The sequence below is a fragment of the Pogona vitticeps genome, chromosome 11 (genome assembly GCF_051106095.1).
Source record: "Pogona vitticeps strain Pit_001003342236 chromosome 11, PviZW2.1, whole genome shotgun sequence".
Classification (NCBI taxonomy): domain Eukaryota; kingdom Metazoa; phylum Chordata; class Lepidosauria; order Squamata; family Agamidae; genus Pogona; species Pogona vitticeps.
The window spans coordinates 10,970,673-10,989,748 of NC_135793.1; the positions used below are offsets into that span (position 1 = coordinate 10,970,673).

The 19,076-nt window shown below is 39.9% G+C and overlaps 1 long non-coding RNA gene across 1 annotated transcript in view; it reads left to right on the forward strand.

Annotated features, from left to right (window-relative positions):
- The window catches only part of LOC140702270 (uncharacterized), a 67,938-nt gene that overhangs the window by 22,603 nt on the left and 26,259 nt on the right, over positions 1-19,076 (forward strand). The gene's annotated exons all lie outside the window — the stretch shown is intronic.

A 19,076-nucleotide genomic window follows, 5' to 3' on the forward strand; every position in this document is an offset into this window, starting at 1 on the left:
TACCTTTAAAGACAGAACACTGTCACATGGATGCCTGGATCACCTCACATCTAAAATCAGGGGCAAGAAAATGAAACCTCTCCTATGCAGAGAATTCCTCCCAAAATTATTCTCTGTTGTTGTTGTTGTTGTTGTTGTTGTTGTTGTTGTTGTTGTTGTTGTTGTTGTTGTTGTTGTTGTTGTTGTTGTTGTTGTTGTTTTCCTCTTTTCCTTTGGGGAATCAGCTTCAGTGTTCTCAGGTTAAATACCAAGAGTTAAGAAATCAGACATAATTTGGCACAGCACTATAGATGTAAGGACCCGGTTCATTATTCATTAATCTGTTACATTTATAACCTCCCGCCGCCATTGCCACCCCATAATGAATTCAATACAGTCTTCTGAATCATTTGATAAATGGTGGATCAACCCTCATATGGATCTTATTAAGTCAATGGTTTTACTCAACCTGTAACACAGGCCAAGTTAAGAGACAGAGCGACTAGCCTAAAGTTACAGTATTCAAGTGGTTTTGTGGCTCAGTGGGGATTCAAGTGAATATTATCTGGATCGCAAGCCCCTAACTACTACATGGCAATGGGTTTCACCCTTTGCCTAGTTAGCACAGCTCTTGTCCTCATTTTCCTGAACATGGTTTCATGGGTATAAACAAGGACTGAGTGAAATATCCACATAAGGCAGGAAAGGAACAGGGGAGAGATAACTATCAAGTTTGTTGCAATCACCCCAACCTGCTCTGTGCCCAAATGAGATCAGGTTGGTTCATGTTCTGCCTTTTTTTCAAGATATTCCAGCCACATCCTTATCCGGACTCATGCCAGTTTTGCTGTGTGCTTGGATGTCTCAGGACCAGGAACATTCCTATAAATGGGAAAAGGCAAATGAAGGTAACTTGAGGGGAGGTAGTTACTCTGTGTCATCAGAATTATTTCTAGCTTGTCCATCTGAAGCCCAGAGAATATGAGCAAAAAGAAAAACTGGTCAACTCCCTACTAACAAGGGAAGAGAAAACAAAATGTGTTGCGGGGTGGAGAAAGGCAGGCTTCTGTAGTAAAGTGTGCTGGAGTCCTATAGTAAAGTGTGCTTGGAGTATGCTTTTGAGACTGTAAGTGCCAGTTAATGAGAAAGGGGTGGACTATCTGGGGAACTTGAAGCTATTCTCCTCTGTGTATCTCTGTGCTTCTACTGCATAGTAAAATGAATTTTACCAGAAATTAAAAACTTTGCAACAAAATGAACCATTCAAAATCTATATAATATAAGCAGCACATTTTGCTATATAGGAATGCAGGTCTTCACATACACACAGGAATAATATAAGTACACACCCTTTTAGTTCAGTGTTAGCAGTGTAAATAACTAAGGTTTTAAAAGGAAGAGGAAAATAAAATAAAAGTCAAGAAGGCAACATACAGGCAATAGGATACATTGAGAAAAGTCCCTAACTTTGAACTATGGCATTTTAAAAATGTAGTGAGTGAACTGTTGATCTCACTCAGATACCCTCAGCAATTGGAGTGTGCAGGAGAGATCTTGAATGTCATTGGTTTCGGAAGCTGCCTGTCATGGTACCAGCTCAGCATCTGCCTTATATGGTTTTGATATTTAGGATCTCCATTTTCCCTACTTAATGGTGTAGAAATTTTAAAAAACACATCATATTAACGTTTTGAGCCCACAAATGCTGGAATTTATGCCAGGGTACATTAGGGAGTGCCAGTCTACCCCATGATTGCCCCTGTGATCTCTCCTGTGGTCACCCTGGGAATGTACAGAGAACCCTGATTTGGTTGCTGTATACCCATTTGTCCAAAGACAGCACACAGTTCTCAATTCATCCCTAATGAACCCTTTCTCAGATGTACTACTAGCACTATTGCTAGGGCAATTTTCTCCCCTTCTCCCCGAACGCCTGATTTTTATCCTTTAGAAGTGTGCAAGCACTGCACAGCTCTCCATTCCCTTGGGAGCATTCTTCAGAGCTGGTGTAAGCTATGTGACCCGTTTAAACTGCCAGGAAGTATTAGTATTTCTTTAAAATGGAGATCGGGAGTGAAGGACAAAGGCAGAGAATTAGACCTTTCCACTTCCTCTTCCCCAATGAATTGCTTTTTTTTTAAAGCAATGTGGTGTTTCATGAAAAAGAAAAGCATCTCTTGGCTTACTTTTCCACCCTGTAGGATCATCTCCAAGATGGCCTTCAGTGTCAGGAAAAAAAGGGCAAGGGGGAGGGGAGAGTCTTGTCTTTAATTTCTATCTCAGGAATTGCATGATCCTCGTCAGCAAGAGAGTTTGCTGACTCAATATGAGACATTTTGCAGAAGGATATTTTTTTAATGATGATGATGATGATGATGTTGCAGCATCTCCTTAAGTGAATAAATCTGATTTTGATTAACTGTAGGACAGACCCCTGAGCAATTTGGAGCTAAGTTCATTAAATGAAACAAACACACGCACACACTTGCAAACTTGCAAGGCAAGAATGTTCGGTATTTAATATGATCTAATAGTCACAAAAGCTTCCTGCTGGGAGGCTCCCATTTGGGAAAAGCAGCCTTAAGCTAGTTACTAAATCAGGTTTTTGGTTTCTAAGCCTTTCTTAAATGGGATTTCCTTTTAAAAAGCCATCATATACTGGATCTGTAAAGGAGGAAACATGCTGATGAGTTCCTTCTCACCTCCCACTTCAGATACTTAATTGGCGGGTTGGTCTATTGGTCTGAAGTGAGAGATGAGAAGGAAATTTCCTAAAGTATAAGGTCTTTGAAATATGTCCAGTTAAGAAATGTGCATTAAAACTCTTAGAAGAATAAATAACTAAACAAACCAGATTAAAACTTAAATAAATCCAGTAGCAACACATAGTAAGGTGGAGGGAAGTAAAATAGTACAAAGAACTATTTTACAAAAAAAAGAACTACCGTATTTTTCGCTCCATAAGACACACCTTTCCATAAGACGCACCAATTTTTTAGGAGAAGAAAACAGGAAAATATAATCTGTTTTCTTCACTCCATAAGACGCACAGACTTTCCACCCCCCTGTTTTGTGGGGAAAAAGTGCATCTTATGGTGCGAAAAATACGGTATGTTTACAAAAACATTTTGTAAAATGGCAGCAAAAGTAACAGCCTTCACCTGACTTAGCTGGGGGGGGGGGATTAAAAGGTTGTGTGGTCGTTTCATATCATGCGAATGTAAGAGCAGGCCATATCTTTTTAGACTATTTAAAAAATCAAACAAAGATTTACTTTGATGTAAATTCATCTTCTTAAGGCTGTGCGCCAAAGTTATATATATGAGAATCCCAAAAATTCACGGCAGACCATTGTGCCAGACCTGCTTCTTGAGGTGAGTCAAAACACAGTTTGCAAATGCCATTAAGGGTGCAATTTAAAATACCACCCAGGGAACAGTTGGGTGGGTTTTTCATCCCAACTCTTCAAAATACTGCTAAATAATCTATATTTATCCTTCCCCCCCCCATTTTTAGTTGTCTAATAAAAGTAGGCTCCCTTTGGAGACAGGGTTCAAATCCCCCACTCACTGGGAGAGTGAAACTGCCAGAATCACTCCTTAAATATTTCACTTACCTTGAAAACTTTGTTAAGGTGGGTTATAAGTCAGTTCCAACTTGACAGAACCTAACAACAGCAATAAAGGGATTACTTTCTCTTGCATTCACATGACATAAAAGGGCGGGATAGAAATCTAATAAATAAATAAAATAAATGCATTGGCCGTATTCTCTCTAGCAAGGGCATTCCACCAAAAGGACATCATAGTAAGTATTACAATAATTGTAATAAGCCCTATAAGCACTAGCTAGCTACTTTGCTTCATTCAGTGGGGTCATGTGTAGAAAGGCTTCAGATGACAATCTTAGGGTCTTCCAGATAGATACACCTCCAGGTAATCTTTGTTCCAAAGCTTTGTAGAGACTTAAGTGTCAGGATATTGAACAGAACATGAAACATCAGCGAGTCGCCATAAACAATGTTTCCTCCTTGGTTTAGAGTAGTCAAGTCTACAAACTACTCTTTAAAAAGCAGCCCCAGGTTGGAGAGATAGGACATAACTGATATTCTAGTCACAGCGTTCTTTATTTGTGTCAGAAGCACCGCAGTACAATTAATAAATTTCAGAGAAATTTCACCTGATAACGGGCAACATCAAGAGCATTTGGGGCACCAAAACATGTTGAGGGTCATAGATTCGACTAACATGGACATGAAGTTGTCTGTTCTTCACTGTCCTTCCTCAGGAAGGACAGTGTTGATGTGAAAAAGCTGTTTTTAAAAAAAGTTGTACCTTCGCAGCTGATACGGCCACTCTGTTTCAGCCAGCTGCCTATGTCTTTGGTGACAATGATGGCTCTGTCAGCAACCCCAAATTATGAACCTGATTTTTAATCAGCTCTAAACACATGTAAGTAACGAATAGGCTGCTGTCTGTTGCATAGGGACTGGGCAGTGTGACACACTGAAGGTCAGATTTTCTTCTAAATAAAGGACACATAGGAATGCTCTATAGGATATGGGATTAAAGCTTAGTTAAAAATGATGTTTGTCAAGGGCTATCGTCCATATTCTCTCATACTAAACATGAATAGATAATGTTGCACTAGCCTTCCATCTTGGCTAACTTGCCAAAAAGTTAATGCATGAAATAAGAGTAAATAGGAACCCAACATACTCCAACAAGTTTATAAATACTTGGATTCCTTTTATTCTGTTTGTAGGCAGCAGTGCCACTCAAGGTGAAACCAGCTGTATATTGCTTAGATATTTAGCAAGGTTAAGGCTGAAGAAATGAGTGAGGTTTTGTATATATACATGTGTATTTTCCCCCAAATAGATATATGACAATACTGTGACTTTTAGTGTGCGTACTATTATGTGTCTTTGTAATAGTTTTTTATTTTAAATAAAACTAATTTTTTAAAATAGTGTTTGAATTGTAAATATTTATTTTAAGTAGTTTTTTTAATTGCTCTGAAGGGTGAAAGGTAGTAGTAGTAGTAGTAGTAGTAGTAGTAGTAGTAGTAGTAGTAGTAGTAGTAGTAGTAGTAATAATAATAATAATAATAATAATAATAATAATAATAATAATAATAATAATAATAATAATAATAATAATAATAATAATAATAATAATAATAATAATAATATGGCCAAAATGAGTGAGGTAATATATAAAGAAGCTGGTTTTAGAAAACCTTTCTGTATAGCACAGTTGATTTCACAGTATTTATGGGAGGGACAGGAAATATAAGGGGATGGTGTTATCTTTTTCATCAAGATAACACGATTCTGCTTTAAGGAGCTTGATCATTACTTGATAGAGGAACAATGATTCAAGTAGAAGCAGAACAACACTTATCTAAATGGCATGTTTATTCAGAGAATGAAGGAAACGATGATTCTGAGAGAACCTAAAAGTTTGTATCATCGTGGAGAGTTTTATAAATGAGATTTGTGTGGTGTGTGTGGGTGTTTTTTTTGTTTTTTGTTTTGGAAGGGATAAGAATTTCTGGATATGCCCATGAGTGTGGGGGAGAGCATGTAGGGCTTTTTATTTAGTTTTGTTTGTTTTTATGACCAGTCACTATGGATCTGGCCTGATGCAGTGACTAGAAATAACACCTATAAATCAAAGTTCTTCTCCACAACCTCAGGATGTACAAACCGAAATGTAACCATTACAAAAGGACAAGCAAATGCCAAAGGCACAGTTTGAAAAGTTACTTTTTAAGAACCATGAATATAATGGAATGCAGAAGCCACCCCTAATGTAGCCATGGTAGGATGAGACTATGGGCCTCAGGGCATCTCCTACAGTCCAGTTGTAGAACGGATAACTGCTATGGTAATCCCTACGGATGGCCTTTTGTAGTAGACACGATGGGTAGGAAAGTGTGCTTTGACTACCATTCTCATTGCCAAACCACTGGCTTGAGAACAGGCCATAGCCTATATGAAATTAGATTCGTCTCAAATCCTTCTGAAATGCCAGCCTATTCATAAGCTTTCCTACTCCATTGCCCCCCGAAACAGCCACTGAAAATGAAATGGTCAAAGCTGAGATAAAAGACTTAAGAAACATCTATCTTCTGGAATTAACAATCCTATCACAAGAAGAGAATTGATAGCTCCAATGATATTGGGAACAGAATGAACTTCCAGACCTTGTCTAAATTTCTTGGAGGTGGATGCATGCAAATGAGGCGAAACTCTCTTTTATAATTGGTATTTGGAATAATGGCCTACAAATTTGAGGAAGGGAGATGCTGAAATAGACTCGATTTCCTTCCCACTTCTACTGGTATGGAACCCACTGCTTGCTGGGACTCCATTCTTGTATATAAATATATTAGAATGGTAGATAGCAGAGATAAGGCCTTTTTAGGCCTTTTTTTTTTTTTTTTTGGTCCTCTGGGAAATGTGAATCAAACCCTCTCAACCTTTCAAAGAAACAATTCAAATATTTTCCTATCCACCTCCTTTTTATAAATTGCTTTCATGCTTTTTCTTGGTGCTTTCATTGCTATGGCTTAATGTAAAGGAGGTGCAATGTGCCTTTAATTGGATGGGGATGATATTTCATGAAATCTGGTACACCTCTCAAAGGAGCAATTATGTCCTAAACAGAAATCTATCAACCAGGTAATAAAACAAAACAAAATAAACGTGACTTCTGGAAAATTCTCTGTCAGCACCGAGCTCAGCTGATGATTCTCTGTAAGTCATCTAGTGGAACTTCATATACACACATACACACAAAAAAAAAAAACTTGTGGCACTCTGGATTAAAAACGTTAAAAGTTCTTAATAAAATATTTCAGTTATCTTTGGCACAAAATCTGTGAAAATGTTATGTAGTTAAAAAAGGTACTACCACTTTTGCCACAAGAGAAGTCAATTCAAATCTAAGCATATCGGGAGAATCTTTGGTTTAGTTGTCTGCTTTTTGTGACAAACAAAAGTGCTTTATTTCCCTCAGGGTAAAGTTCTGAAGAGGGTTTTTTTTTTAGAAGGATCTGTACAGACGTCCATTAGTCACGTACTGGAACAAGAAAACTGCATTTTAATCTCTACTTTAACCCAAATCCTGGCAGACAAACATCTCACATTAGTGTTGCAAGTGATGCTAGCTGCCCATCAAGTTAAGTGCCACTTTGCCATTATGTGAGCTGGCAACAGATGGCAGAAAAGGAATGCCAAGGGAACTCTGGATGGAGGAAAGGGCCCCTTCAGAGAAAAATGTTACCTCAAGGTAATCACGTATTAGTGGTTTTATAATGAAAAAGAGAGGACTAGTACAGTACATATGGCCAAAAAGTTTGTCATCCATTAGCATCCCCTCAACTCTTTATAACACAACCCACAAGAGTTAGGCAACATTCCTGTTTTAGCTCCCTTTCTGGAAGTGCACAAAGCCAATACGTTCTGGCAGTATAATGGTTGTTGTGGGTTTTTCGGGCTCTTTGGCCATGTTCTGAAGGTTGTTCTTCCTGACGTTTTCCCAGTCTCTGTGGCCGGCATCTTCAGAGGACTGGAGTAGGAACTCTGTCCATGCTCTGTGTTCCTACTCCAGTCCTCTGAAGATGCCGGTCACAGAGACTGGCGAAACGTCAGGAAGAACAACCTTCAGAACACGGCCAAAGAGTCTAAAAAACCCACAACAACCATCAGATCCCGGTTGCGAAAGCCTTCGCATATACTTAGGAGCTCCCACCCTCCAGTGACAGCAATTTCTAAGGGGTAGCCATGTTAATCATAGAAGACTAGTCCTGGAAGGGAACCACAGGGCTCATTGAGTCAAGCCCCCTGCCAGAGCAGGACATCTGGAGAGGAGGTCACCCAACCTCTACTGAAACATCTCCAACGTAGGAGAATCCACCACCCTATGAGGCAGTCCATTCCATTGTCAATCAGCTCCAGTTGTTAGGAAGTTTTTTCTCATGTGAGTCAAAATCTCCTTTCCTGTAATTTATACCCATGACTTTGAGTCTTATCTTTTGGAGCTGGAGAAGGAATAAGACGTTTAAGGTTTGCTAAAATGTACACAAGTTTTCATATAAAGACAATGGAATGAACCTGATTGCCTAGCTTGCTTGCTGAACGTTGGGTGAAGGGGAAGCTGATACATTAGCCAGTCCTAGTGCTTTGATTGCTTAGGTTGTCCTACCTGGCCTTGGACTCCCTGTATATTCATCTACCTCTGTGGTTGTAGCTGTATGCAGTTTTCCTAGCAGGCTTTTTGTCTTTAACTGCTACCCAGCATACAAGAGATTCCTCCCTTTCCTGAAAATAACTGAAAATAACTCCATGGAATTGAGCCAGTGCAGATGGATGAGAATTCACACTTCCTTAATGTTCCAACACAGTTCTCAGCTTAAGCACTCCCTTTAAATTAAGGTAAAAACACATTTAGAAAAGTGTCTCTAGTGATGAAATTCATTCAAATATGTATATGACAGAAATATGTGTGTGTATATACATACACAAACATATATAGATACATATATACATATACATATACATACACACACACATATACATACATACATATACAGTGGTGCCCGCAAGACAATGTTAATCCGTTCCATTGAAATCGCTGTCTTGTGAAATCATCATCGTGCAAAAAGTGAATGTTTGGAATGCACTGAAATCCGTTCAATGCGTTCCAATGGGGAAAATCGTCGTCGTTTTGTGAAAATCGCCCATAGGGAAGCCATTTTGCAAAGCGCCGATCAGCTGTTAGAATCGCTGTCTTGCGAAGCATTGGTCCCGAAAACACCCGTTTTGCGAGTCACAGACCTATCTGTGAAAATCGTCATCTTGCGAAGCATTGGTCCTGGAAAAAAAGTCTTGAGAAGCATGGACTGAAACATCATCCAGCGAAAATCGCCATAGGAAAGACTGTTTTGCGAAGCCCCATAGCGATCGCAAAATCATCATCATCATGCGGATTCGTCATTTTGCTAGGTCATTGTCTAGCGGGGCACCACTGTATACGTGTGTGTGTGTGTGTGTGTGTGTGTGTGTGTGTGCGTGCGCACCCTGTTTCCCTGAAAATAAGCCCTAACCTGAATATAAGCCCTAGTATGATTTCTCAGGATGCTCACAATATAAGCCCTACCCCAAAAATAAGCCCCAGTTAAGTGAAATCCTGCCCTCCACCATTGTGCAGAAACCAGAAGATGATGATGTGCCTGTATTTGAATAAATGTAGGTTGTTATACATGAAAAAAATAAAACATCCCCCAAAAATAAGCCCTAATGTGTTTCTGGAGCAAAAATTAATATAAAACCCTGTCTTATTTGGGGGGAAACATGGTGTGTGTGTGTGTATAAATTTTTATTTTGACAAAATTGCAAATAAAACTGCACATTTTAATATTAATTCAATTACTGCTTACATGTGAATTTGCTGTTTAAAAAAAGATTAATACAGCAACAGAACAGAACAAACGGTTAGGGAAGCGATGTGAAACGGACATGGCCCACTGATAGACTGATTTGGTTTTAAAAAAAGTTGAAAGACAGGAAGAAAATGACCAGCTGTGAAAGAGATTGTGTCTCTTGCATCTGTAAAAGAAAAGGAAATATGACCATTCTACGTTTTTCTGACCTCTTTTTATTGTGTAACTCTTTCTCAGTCTAACAGTATTTGGTGATAATGAGAATGGTAGGTATGGAAATCAGAAAGACAGGAAGATCTTAACAATTCCCTCAGAGTTTCCTACAATTGTTAGAAACCTATTAAAGCGTTCAGGAATCGTTAAATTTCATAACAACCTGTACCTAAGGATAGGGCAAGAATGCTTGTGAGCTTCTTTGATTAATATTTTTATTTTAAATCATATATGAAATGATACTATCATTTCTCTCTCTCTCTCATTCTTTCTCTTTCACCATCTCAATCTTAGGGGGGAAAAATGAATACACAAAGTAGACTGCAATAAAAGGAAGAGGAAAAGCTCTGGGGAAAACAAACAGACATTTTTCTATATGTCTTCGAGGCAGCTGTGCATATTTCTGTTTGTTTACAAAGGTATTTTTGCAAAAGGCTCAGTTTTAAAAAGACGACTGAGCTGTTTACATGAATGACAAACTTTGCTGTTACAAATTAGTTTGAAGAATACACCAGGACATATAACACAAACAAAGCAAAAATAAAAATAAATGTATCTTGGCACTTTAAGGACAAACATAGTTTGTTTTTCCCCAAGTGTGAGATTTTATGGATTACAATTAGAGATGGGTACAAACTGAATGGCGAACCAGAAAAAAAAAATCAAAGAATGGAGATGGTTCGCATTCTGGTTTATAACCTGGTTTTTCTGAAGCAAAACAAAGAACTGAACCTTTTTCTCCTTGGTTCGTAGGCAAAATGGGATATCCACCCAACCCCTTCCCCCTCCCTGCTCTACTCCCTCCTGTTGCTGCTACCTCTGCCTCCTCTGCCTTCCCTGCCTCTCAGCTGGACAGTGGGCAGCTGCACAGAAGCAGGGAGGGAGGGGGTGGTGGCAGTGGGAAAGGGGCGAGCGGGCAGCAGAGGACAGGAGCTGGGATGAACCAGAAAAACAAATCATGAGCCGCTTCATTTTTATGGTGGATCATGGATTGTGGTTAGGCTGCCCTTTGCAAAAATGTCAGCTGCAGCTTCCCTACCCTAAATGAAGCTGCAGCCACCATCTTTGCAAAGGGCAGCCAGTTTCCCTTTCTACAGGAATACGGATCGATGAATATATGACAAATTGGCTATATTCGTCAGAAAAAACTGATTCATTTTTATATTCATCCCCATCTTTACTATTTATTTATTAGTCTCCAGCTGCAGTCTTGTCCTTGCACTTCAGACTTGTCCTGAGGGTCATGGTCTGTCCTTTGGGGAAATGAGCTAAAACAGGAATTGAGCACTTCTGCCTTTTCTTTGTCTTTTGTTATCATTTTGTCCATCTCCATTGAGTAGCTGAACCACTGTTTCTTTTCCCTGTCTTTTTCTATGCACATACCTGAATAATGCTTTTTTTTTATTCCTTTTAGTATCTCTAGCTAGCCTCAGCTCATTCTCAGCTTTTGCCCTCCTAATGCAATTCCTTGTTCCTTGTCTGTACTCTTCCTTTGTGGCCTGGCTTTTCTTCCACTGCCCAGAATAGATATGTTCTAGATGTTCGGTATTTAAGTCTAATAAAATAAAGAAATAAATATTTTTAAAAAACTTTTCAGGTCTTCTCTGAGCTTTTTGTTAAGCCACATTTGCCTCTTTTTTTTGCTGTCTCCCACCTTTTTTCTTGTTGGAATTGTTTACAGTTGTGCCTTTAGAGTTTCCTTATTTGGAAACTCCAAGCTTTCTTTGACTCTTTTTCTTGTTAAAATCTCCTGCCATGGGATCTTACTTATCCTTTTTCTGAGTTCATTAAAATTGGCTTTTTACTCTGCTTTGGTTTCCTTCAAAATCAAGAATTCTAATAGAACATGGTCACTCTGGCCCAGACTTCTCCTTACTGCTACTTCCTCCACAAAGTTATCTCGATTGATTAGAATCAAGTCAGTGATAGCTAGTCTTCTAGTTTCCTTCTGCATGTTTTGTAAGGAAAATAATCAGCCATACAAGCCAGGAATTTTTTGGAAGGGCCATACTTGGCCGAATTTGCCTTCCAACAGAATTGATATTTCTCATCACTACTATGTTGTGCCTCTCTGAAATCCTTGCAATTCGTTTTTTAAAAGTTTCGTCTGCATCCTCTCCTTGATTGGATAGTTAGTAATAGACTCTATGTGCCCTTTGTTTTTCACCCCAACTACATTGATCCAGATGCTCTCAATGGAACAGCCAATGCAACTTCACCTCCCTTTCTATTCTTTCTATTCTTTTTGAACAATTTATATCCTTTAATTGCTATATTCCAGTTATGGGAGTCATCCCACCAAGTTTCTGTTATTCCTTTCAAGTCATATTTACTCTCCTGAGCTAAGATTTCTAGTTCTTCTTGTTTGTTTCTCATACTCCTGGCATTAGTATATAGACACCAGAGGCAGTGTGATTTTTGGCCTGTTTTTATGAATATGATATGTACATTTTTATGAATATGATTATTAATGTTCATGGTTTTATTGACCCCCCCATTAGAATTGTTTAGCCCGTTCCTCTTATTGTGCATAAGACTCCATCAATTTTTACCTCTGTGCTTTTTTTCTCCCTACTCCTTCCAACTCAGTTTAAAGCCCTCCTGATGAGGTTCTTCATGTTGTGGCCAATCACATTCTTCCCAGCTCTTGTGAGGTGCAAGCTGTCTCTTGCTAGCAGTCCATTTTCCAGGAAACTTAGCCTATGGTCCCAAAAACCAAATCCCACACTTCAATACCATCTTTGTAGCCAGCCATTTGCCTGGAGTATTTTTCCTTTTCCTTTCTATCTCTCTTCAAAGAACTAGTAGAATGGATGAGAAAACTATCTGGGCCTCTAAGCCCTTAAGTTTCCTTCCCAGAGCTTCAATATCTGATGTGATCTCTTCAAAGTTGCTCTTGGCTGTGCTATTTGTTTCAACGTGGATGAGAAGAAAGAAATATGTATCTGTGAATTTTATGAGGGATATTCTCTCAACTAACTAACCTGTGCTCCAGGGAGATAGCATACCTGGTGTGTCCATAGATCTTCCCAGCATACTTTAGTTTCAATCCCACACAGTAGGGCGTGTCCTATTACAACGATTCTTCTCTTCTTTTTGTAGAGTGTGGGTTCTGCTTGGCTGAATTCTAGTCACTCTCGTGTACTTTTGCAAGGTCTCTTCTTTGACTTTGTCTGCTTTTGATCTGCAAGACTCCTCATCAAGAACCTGAAAGTGGTTTCGCGGTTCCATCGGTGAAGACTGTCTTCTCCTTCTTTTCCTCCTAACTGTGACTCTTTTCCATGGTCCTTCCTCCACTAAATTTGCTCTCTCCTTGGCATTCTCCTCCCTTGTTGCTCTTCCACCTCCAGTACCTCCACTGACTGCTGCTGCTACTCAAGAGTTCTGTCAATATATACATAGTTCATCTTCCCTTATAGCCTTAAGTGTGGCTACTCACTGCTCCACTTCTCTCATTTTTCCTTCTAGCAGTGCCACCAATTTGCTTTTGTTGCATGTGTACACCATGTTGCAATCAGGCCCAAAGACAAACATTGGGCACATTCTGCAGGTCACCACAACTGAAATATTTCTTCCATCCATAGTCCCTGTTAGCTTTTGCCTTTATCTGTTTGTCTATGAATGTTACCTTGAACTTTGCCAGAAAAATCCATCAATGTATCTTAACACCCAAAAGTTTTGCTAGGGGCCTTCCCTTGGTCCTTCTCCACTGAACTCTCCCATGAAACTTGTTAGCTGTCCCTGTACACTCGCTCTGGTCATGAGCAACCTTGTTTTGCCTCTCTGCTCTTTTAGGAGTCAGTGATCAAAAGGCTCTCCCAGGGCTCAGAACTGCTTACAGCTCTCAGCTAAGCACATGGCCCTTCCTGTTAAGTGCACACCCCTTCCTATTAAACTGAGCACACTGTTCTTCCTCTTAAGCGAGTCCATGGTGCTTCTGAAAGGGTACCTTCCTCCAGTTAGACCTTGTTCAAATGTTCTGGATACTGCTCAGAACCTTGAGAACCAGTAATGGCAACATACCAGGCACTATTGAGGAGCCAAGGACCTATTGGCTGAAATCCCAATAACCCTTGCACCTAAGTTTGAGATATCACACGTCCCTGTGACCGAAATGGTGGAAACCTCCAAGCCCAAAAGTCTTGAACACAGATCAGACTCTATGGCCCCTGAGCCACCATACCCAACTCCAAGAGCAACAGAATCTATGGAGATAGTGTCGCAATGTGTGTAACAACTTTGGCATGAGCTCTTGGAGAAGTATAATACTGCTAGGCTCCAGAGGATTGACATTTTAAGGCTTCCCAATCAGTAGCATTTGAGAAAAAGCTTCTACTCTGGCACATAAAAATCTTCGAGCTGGTGCACACTATATGCTGCCTTTACTTTAGAGCAGAAGATCACACTCCTGGTTCTACCCTAGGCCTACTCTTTCGCTTTACCATACCAACTCACCAACTGGATTCTATTTCTCGACTTCTGATTTTACTCTTTCTTTCTTTCTTTCTTTCTTTCTTTCTTTCTTTCTTTCTTTCTTTCTTTCTTTCTTTCTTTCTTTCTTTCCAGCCGCCATCCTCCCACTTTTGAAAAACAGCAACCGCAAGCCTTTATAAACCAACTTCAGAAACAGGTATAAATTAATCATTGTTCTTGGCTGTTCTTCTTTGTAAACAGAGATTTTTAATTATACAGGTCCATGGGCATCCTGTTTACTTCATAATTACAGCTAAATGGCATTTGTCCCAAATGGAGCTCTTTCTCTTCTGAAGAATTTAACAATGCAGTACCAGCAACACATATATTTGTTTGGAGTCTACACAATAGACCAAATCCCACTTGTGCTTAATGGAGTATGGTTTGCCAGTTTCTCTGGTCTATGAGCCAAGACTCCACTCTCCATTAATGACTGAAACCTTAGTCTCTGCTGAGATGGAAAACTTTCAGTTCTGCTCTTCCTTTCCTTGCTTGCTTGCTTTTGTGTTTGCTTCCTTCTTTTGTTTGTTGACACGTACTTGCCTGGAAATACCTACAATGCCTATTTACTATATACTGACATATTAGGCTGAAAACCTATCTATCTCTCTGGTCGGATGGAAGAGGAAACACAGGGATATTTCTGAACAAAGGAAAAAGAAAGAGAGCAATGGGTTTTCCCCATGTGGTACCCGTAGAAGTCCACATCATTTTATAGGATGTATTAATGACACATATTTTTAAAGTTGTTCTTTAAATTCATAAATTAAATTATGGAAGTAAAGTACAGATCTATTAGAATAAATTGGACCAAAAAGGCACAAGTCAAACACAGCCAGTTTATATCCAGGGTTCCTCCATGAATATGCCATGGATCAGAACTTGGAAAAGTTTTTTTGTTTTTTTGTTTGTTTTTTATTATAGTTCAGACAATCCTGTAGTGAGTGTGCTGGCTAGTGAGTTCTGAGAATGATATTCTAAAAAAGTAATTTCCCCAGGTTTTTCTATCATCATTTCCACATACAATGGATGATTTCCTGTTTATAAAAAAAAACACTTTTTAGTGCCATACTTTTATAGAATTTTGGAAAGGATCTAGACTGTTGCAAGGGCTGAAATATTGATCCTCAAAAAAGGCCTCTGAAAAGGCGGAAATAGTCACTTTGTTATAAACTGAGTATGCATGGAACAGGCTTACCAGCAAGAACATTCCAAAGTAGATACATTGTTGCAACTTTATGGCCAAGAAGGGAGATGTTTGAAGGGCAAGGAAAGCTCACAGAAACAGTCAAAATACATGTGTTGTTTTTTTAAGAGCAAAAAACTAAGGTTGCTCTAATGAAGCAACGGTGCTCCAGAAAGGGACATTTTGCCCTATATCTCCAGGGAATAGCTTATAATTTTGTGGGGTGTATTCAGAGTATTACATTACTTTGTATTATACTACAAAAGCAGAAAGCAGTTGCATGTGTCCCAAGTCTGAGAGCCTTCAGTAAACATTCTCTGAGACTAGCTTCCTGACTGGGGAATTAGCTCAAGGTCTAGAGCAATCTGAATTTTTCACCTTGTTAGTCAGGACCCAATTACCTGACTCTTAGGAGGAGAATTCTTTAACTATTTCCTGGCCAAACAGGCATTGATGCTGGCAAAGGGATTCTTCGTCTGGTTGTGAAAATATTTTTTAAAATATTAAAGTATCTTTAAATGTCACTAAAAAGAATAGAGAACAAGTATTTAGAAGCTTACTCATTTAAATAAAATACTATTTTTGCTTTTTGGCTGGACACAGTCATACTCAATGTTAGCAGAACTCTGTTTGCTATATCTTAACATAGTTTCAACTATTCTGCCTGTCTGTTCACTATACAGTTGTCTAGTAATTAAGAAAAAATATTCAAAAGACATTATGTGCACCTTCCCCCTTCTAAGCAATATTCTGTTTTCCAGTAAGTTCTGCTCAAGTCTTGTAAACTAACAGCCATGGCTTTCTTTATTGAGACTATCTGTCTTGCAGTAGGGTTTCCTCTCTTCCTATGCCCCTCCTTTTCCCCACAATATTGTCTTTTTCCTGTTCTGTATTTTCATTATATGTGCATGGCAGGATAGGCTCAACTTACTCATTTTTGCTCTAGATGGGGTTCAGACTTGACTTGGTTGAGGACCCACTTTTTCTTTGCCTTTCTGACTGTCTGTCATATCTGTAAATATCTCCTCCAACACCACATTTCAAATGAATTGATTTTTCTCCCTTTCTTTCTTCACTGTCTTTCTTTCACATAGTGTGGATGATTTTGACCTTGGTTTCCTTGTATTGGTATTCTGACAGTGTTTGCTAACTCTCAGGTCTCCCCCCCCCCTTTGTTTTTTAATTTCAAAAGGCAAAGGGAAATGTTTTGTAAGACATACACACTAAATCAGAGGGCTGGAAACCAAGCCTTATGAAGAAAGTCTGAAAGAATTGCACATGTTTAGCCTTGAGAAAAGGAGACTGAGGGGAGATATGATCACACTTTTCAAATACCTGAAAGGCTGTCATATAAAAGAGGGGCAGGACCTGTTCTCGGTCATCCCAGAATGCAGAACATGCAACAATGGGCTCAAGTTAAAGGAAGCCAGATTTCAGTTGAATATGAGGAAAAACTTCCTAACTGTTAGAGCAGTACGACAGTGGAACCAGTTTCCTCAGGAGCTGGTGAGTGCTCAAACACTGGAGGCATTTAAGAGAAACTTAGACAACTACTTGGCAGATATCTTTTGATTTGTATTCCTGCCCTGAGCAGAGGGTTGGACTTGATGTCCTTCTAGCCCCCTTCCAACTTCACTTTTTTATGATTCAGCCATGATGGTCTACAGGATAACCTCTTCTGCCCTACTCATATTTGTCAAAAAAACAACAACAACAACAACAACACCCCTGACAATTGTTTTGTGTTTATGTGAAAAGTGGTTAACTGATGAAAAGAGGAATCAGCTTCTGGGATTTTCCCTTGTGTGGTATCACTTTGTGAAGGGTAGTGAGCACAAGAGGGTATCCTGGACACCATCTTGGTTTCTGCCATTGGTGCCAACATTCAGGCTGCCCTTTGCTATGTAAAACCTGGAAGCTTTTTTCCTGATAGCGTTGCAGACATGACATTGTAGAACAGTACTTGGCCATTTCCTAGCATTTTGAATCATGGACACAGAAGCACAATATTTCACACACATAAATGACAGGGTGGGTTTTGGGGGGTTTTTTGGGGGGTTTTTTTGTTTTATTTTTTTGCTTTTTTAAAAAAAGATTTTAATATTTGCAAAGGACTTTGGCCAGAAAGAGGAAAAATTAGACAAACTAACCAAGCAACTGTATGCAATACATTGGTCAAAGTCCGTTTGCATTTTTGAACCATCATAAACAATTAGCATAAATCTCAAAGGTGAATTGCAGCCAATTAAAGAAGTTATTATAAGTGACTGTGAGCCCTGCTGCCCCCACTCCTGGCGGGGTTGCTGGACGGCACCTCCTCCATCAACTCCACGCAGTCCACCTTAAGTTCAACTGGGTGGCTTAGAAGTAGGGAAGGAGAAACCATGACTTCAGGAGCTTGTGCCACTCCTGTTTCCTGCCTCAGGGGTGAAGTTAATGGCACTTGTCCCTGTTCAGCCTCTCCTCTTCCTATGCCCTGAGTTAACTTCACTGGGGCCAGAGAGTCTCTATTGTCTCTCAGATCGGGGTCCTGAGGAGTTGCAGCTTGTAAGTCTGAAGAGATGACAGAACTTGAGACTCAACAGGGTCTGATGTTTCAGTGATGGAGGGAGTGGCTGTTCCTTCTGTCTTTTTTACCTCCTGCGTCATTTCTGGGTAGGCATGGGGCCAACTCGGCCCAGAGTGTGCTGAGGGTGGTGGTCAGAGCATCAGAGCTGGGTATGGCTCTTCAGAGCTTTTTGACTGAACTGTCTCGCCTCTGGGCACAGAACTCCGCAAGAAGCCTAGTGCAGGGATTCTTCAGATGTAGTCCCAATCACCTTGAAGTTCCAGTATATCCTTTGCACTGAAGGCCACCTTACTCTCATCTTGGGTGTCCTTCCAAGCCCCTTCCTCCTCCAGGTCAGAGGACTCGCCACCCATGTCATGGCTTCTTCTGGCCTCCTCTGAGCATCCTCACCCCACCTACTCGAGGGCCTCTCTTAAAGCTGCCTCCCATCAGGAAGCCTCCTGCCTCCCACCCTCTTCCTGGTGGCTCTCATTAGTAGTGGCCTCCTCCTCTCTCCCCAGTCTAGGGGTCAGGTATCATGCCCCCCCCAGCATTAGGTGGCTCTGGGGTTCTAGCCTAGATGTCTATGGTAGGGGCCAACCCCTTACAGCAATTCAGTGCACAATAGCAAACTTCTTAATTTTCCTCAGTTTGCCACAGATTTCCATCAATTGTTTTATGCCAAATATATACATGTATAAACCTTTATCTATAAAACTAATGGGATTTTGCTGACTGAACTTAGTGAAAAGCAATCATTTGAAAAGCAGGTCTAGAAAATGTGGCAACTGTTGCCCAGGTTTTTTTTTTTTCCTCCTCGAGCCCCTTTTCCTGCTCCTCCATCTGAAACTTGCCCTTGTTATTCCTAAATTCTTCAAATTGTTCAAAATTCTGCAAACTCGTCAAATTCTTACAATATTGCAGGTGTGCATTAGGAAATCAGTACTTGCCCCTTTCCCTGACACCTGCTTCCACCGTACATGACTTGCATACTTAAAGATGAGGAGCCTCTCAGTAGGATAGAGATGGCAATTTTCATTCAGCACTACAGACAAGGCTAAATATACAGGAACAGCAGCTCAGAGGCTGAAATCCTGTTGCTTAGCATAATGTCACAACCAGAGTAGGCCTATTCAGTCAGTGGGGATTTGGTGAATCAGCTCCTCTGCAAGATTCATTGATTCAATATACCTACTATAATTGTGCCTAACAACACAAAACAACAGG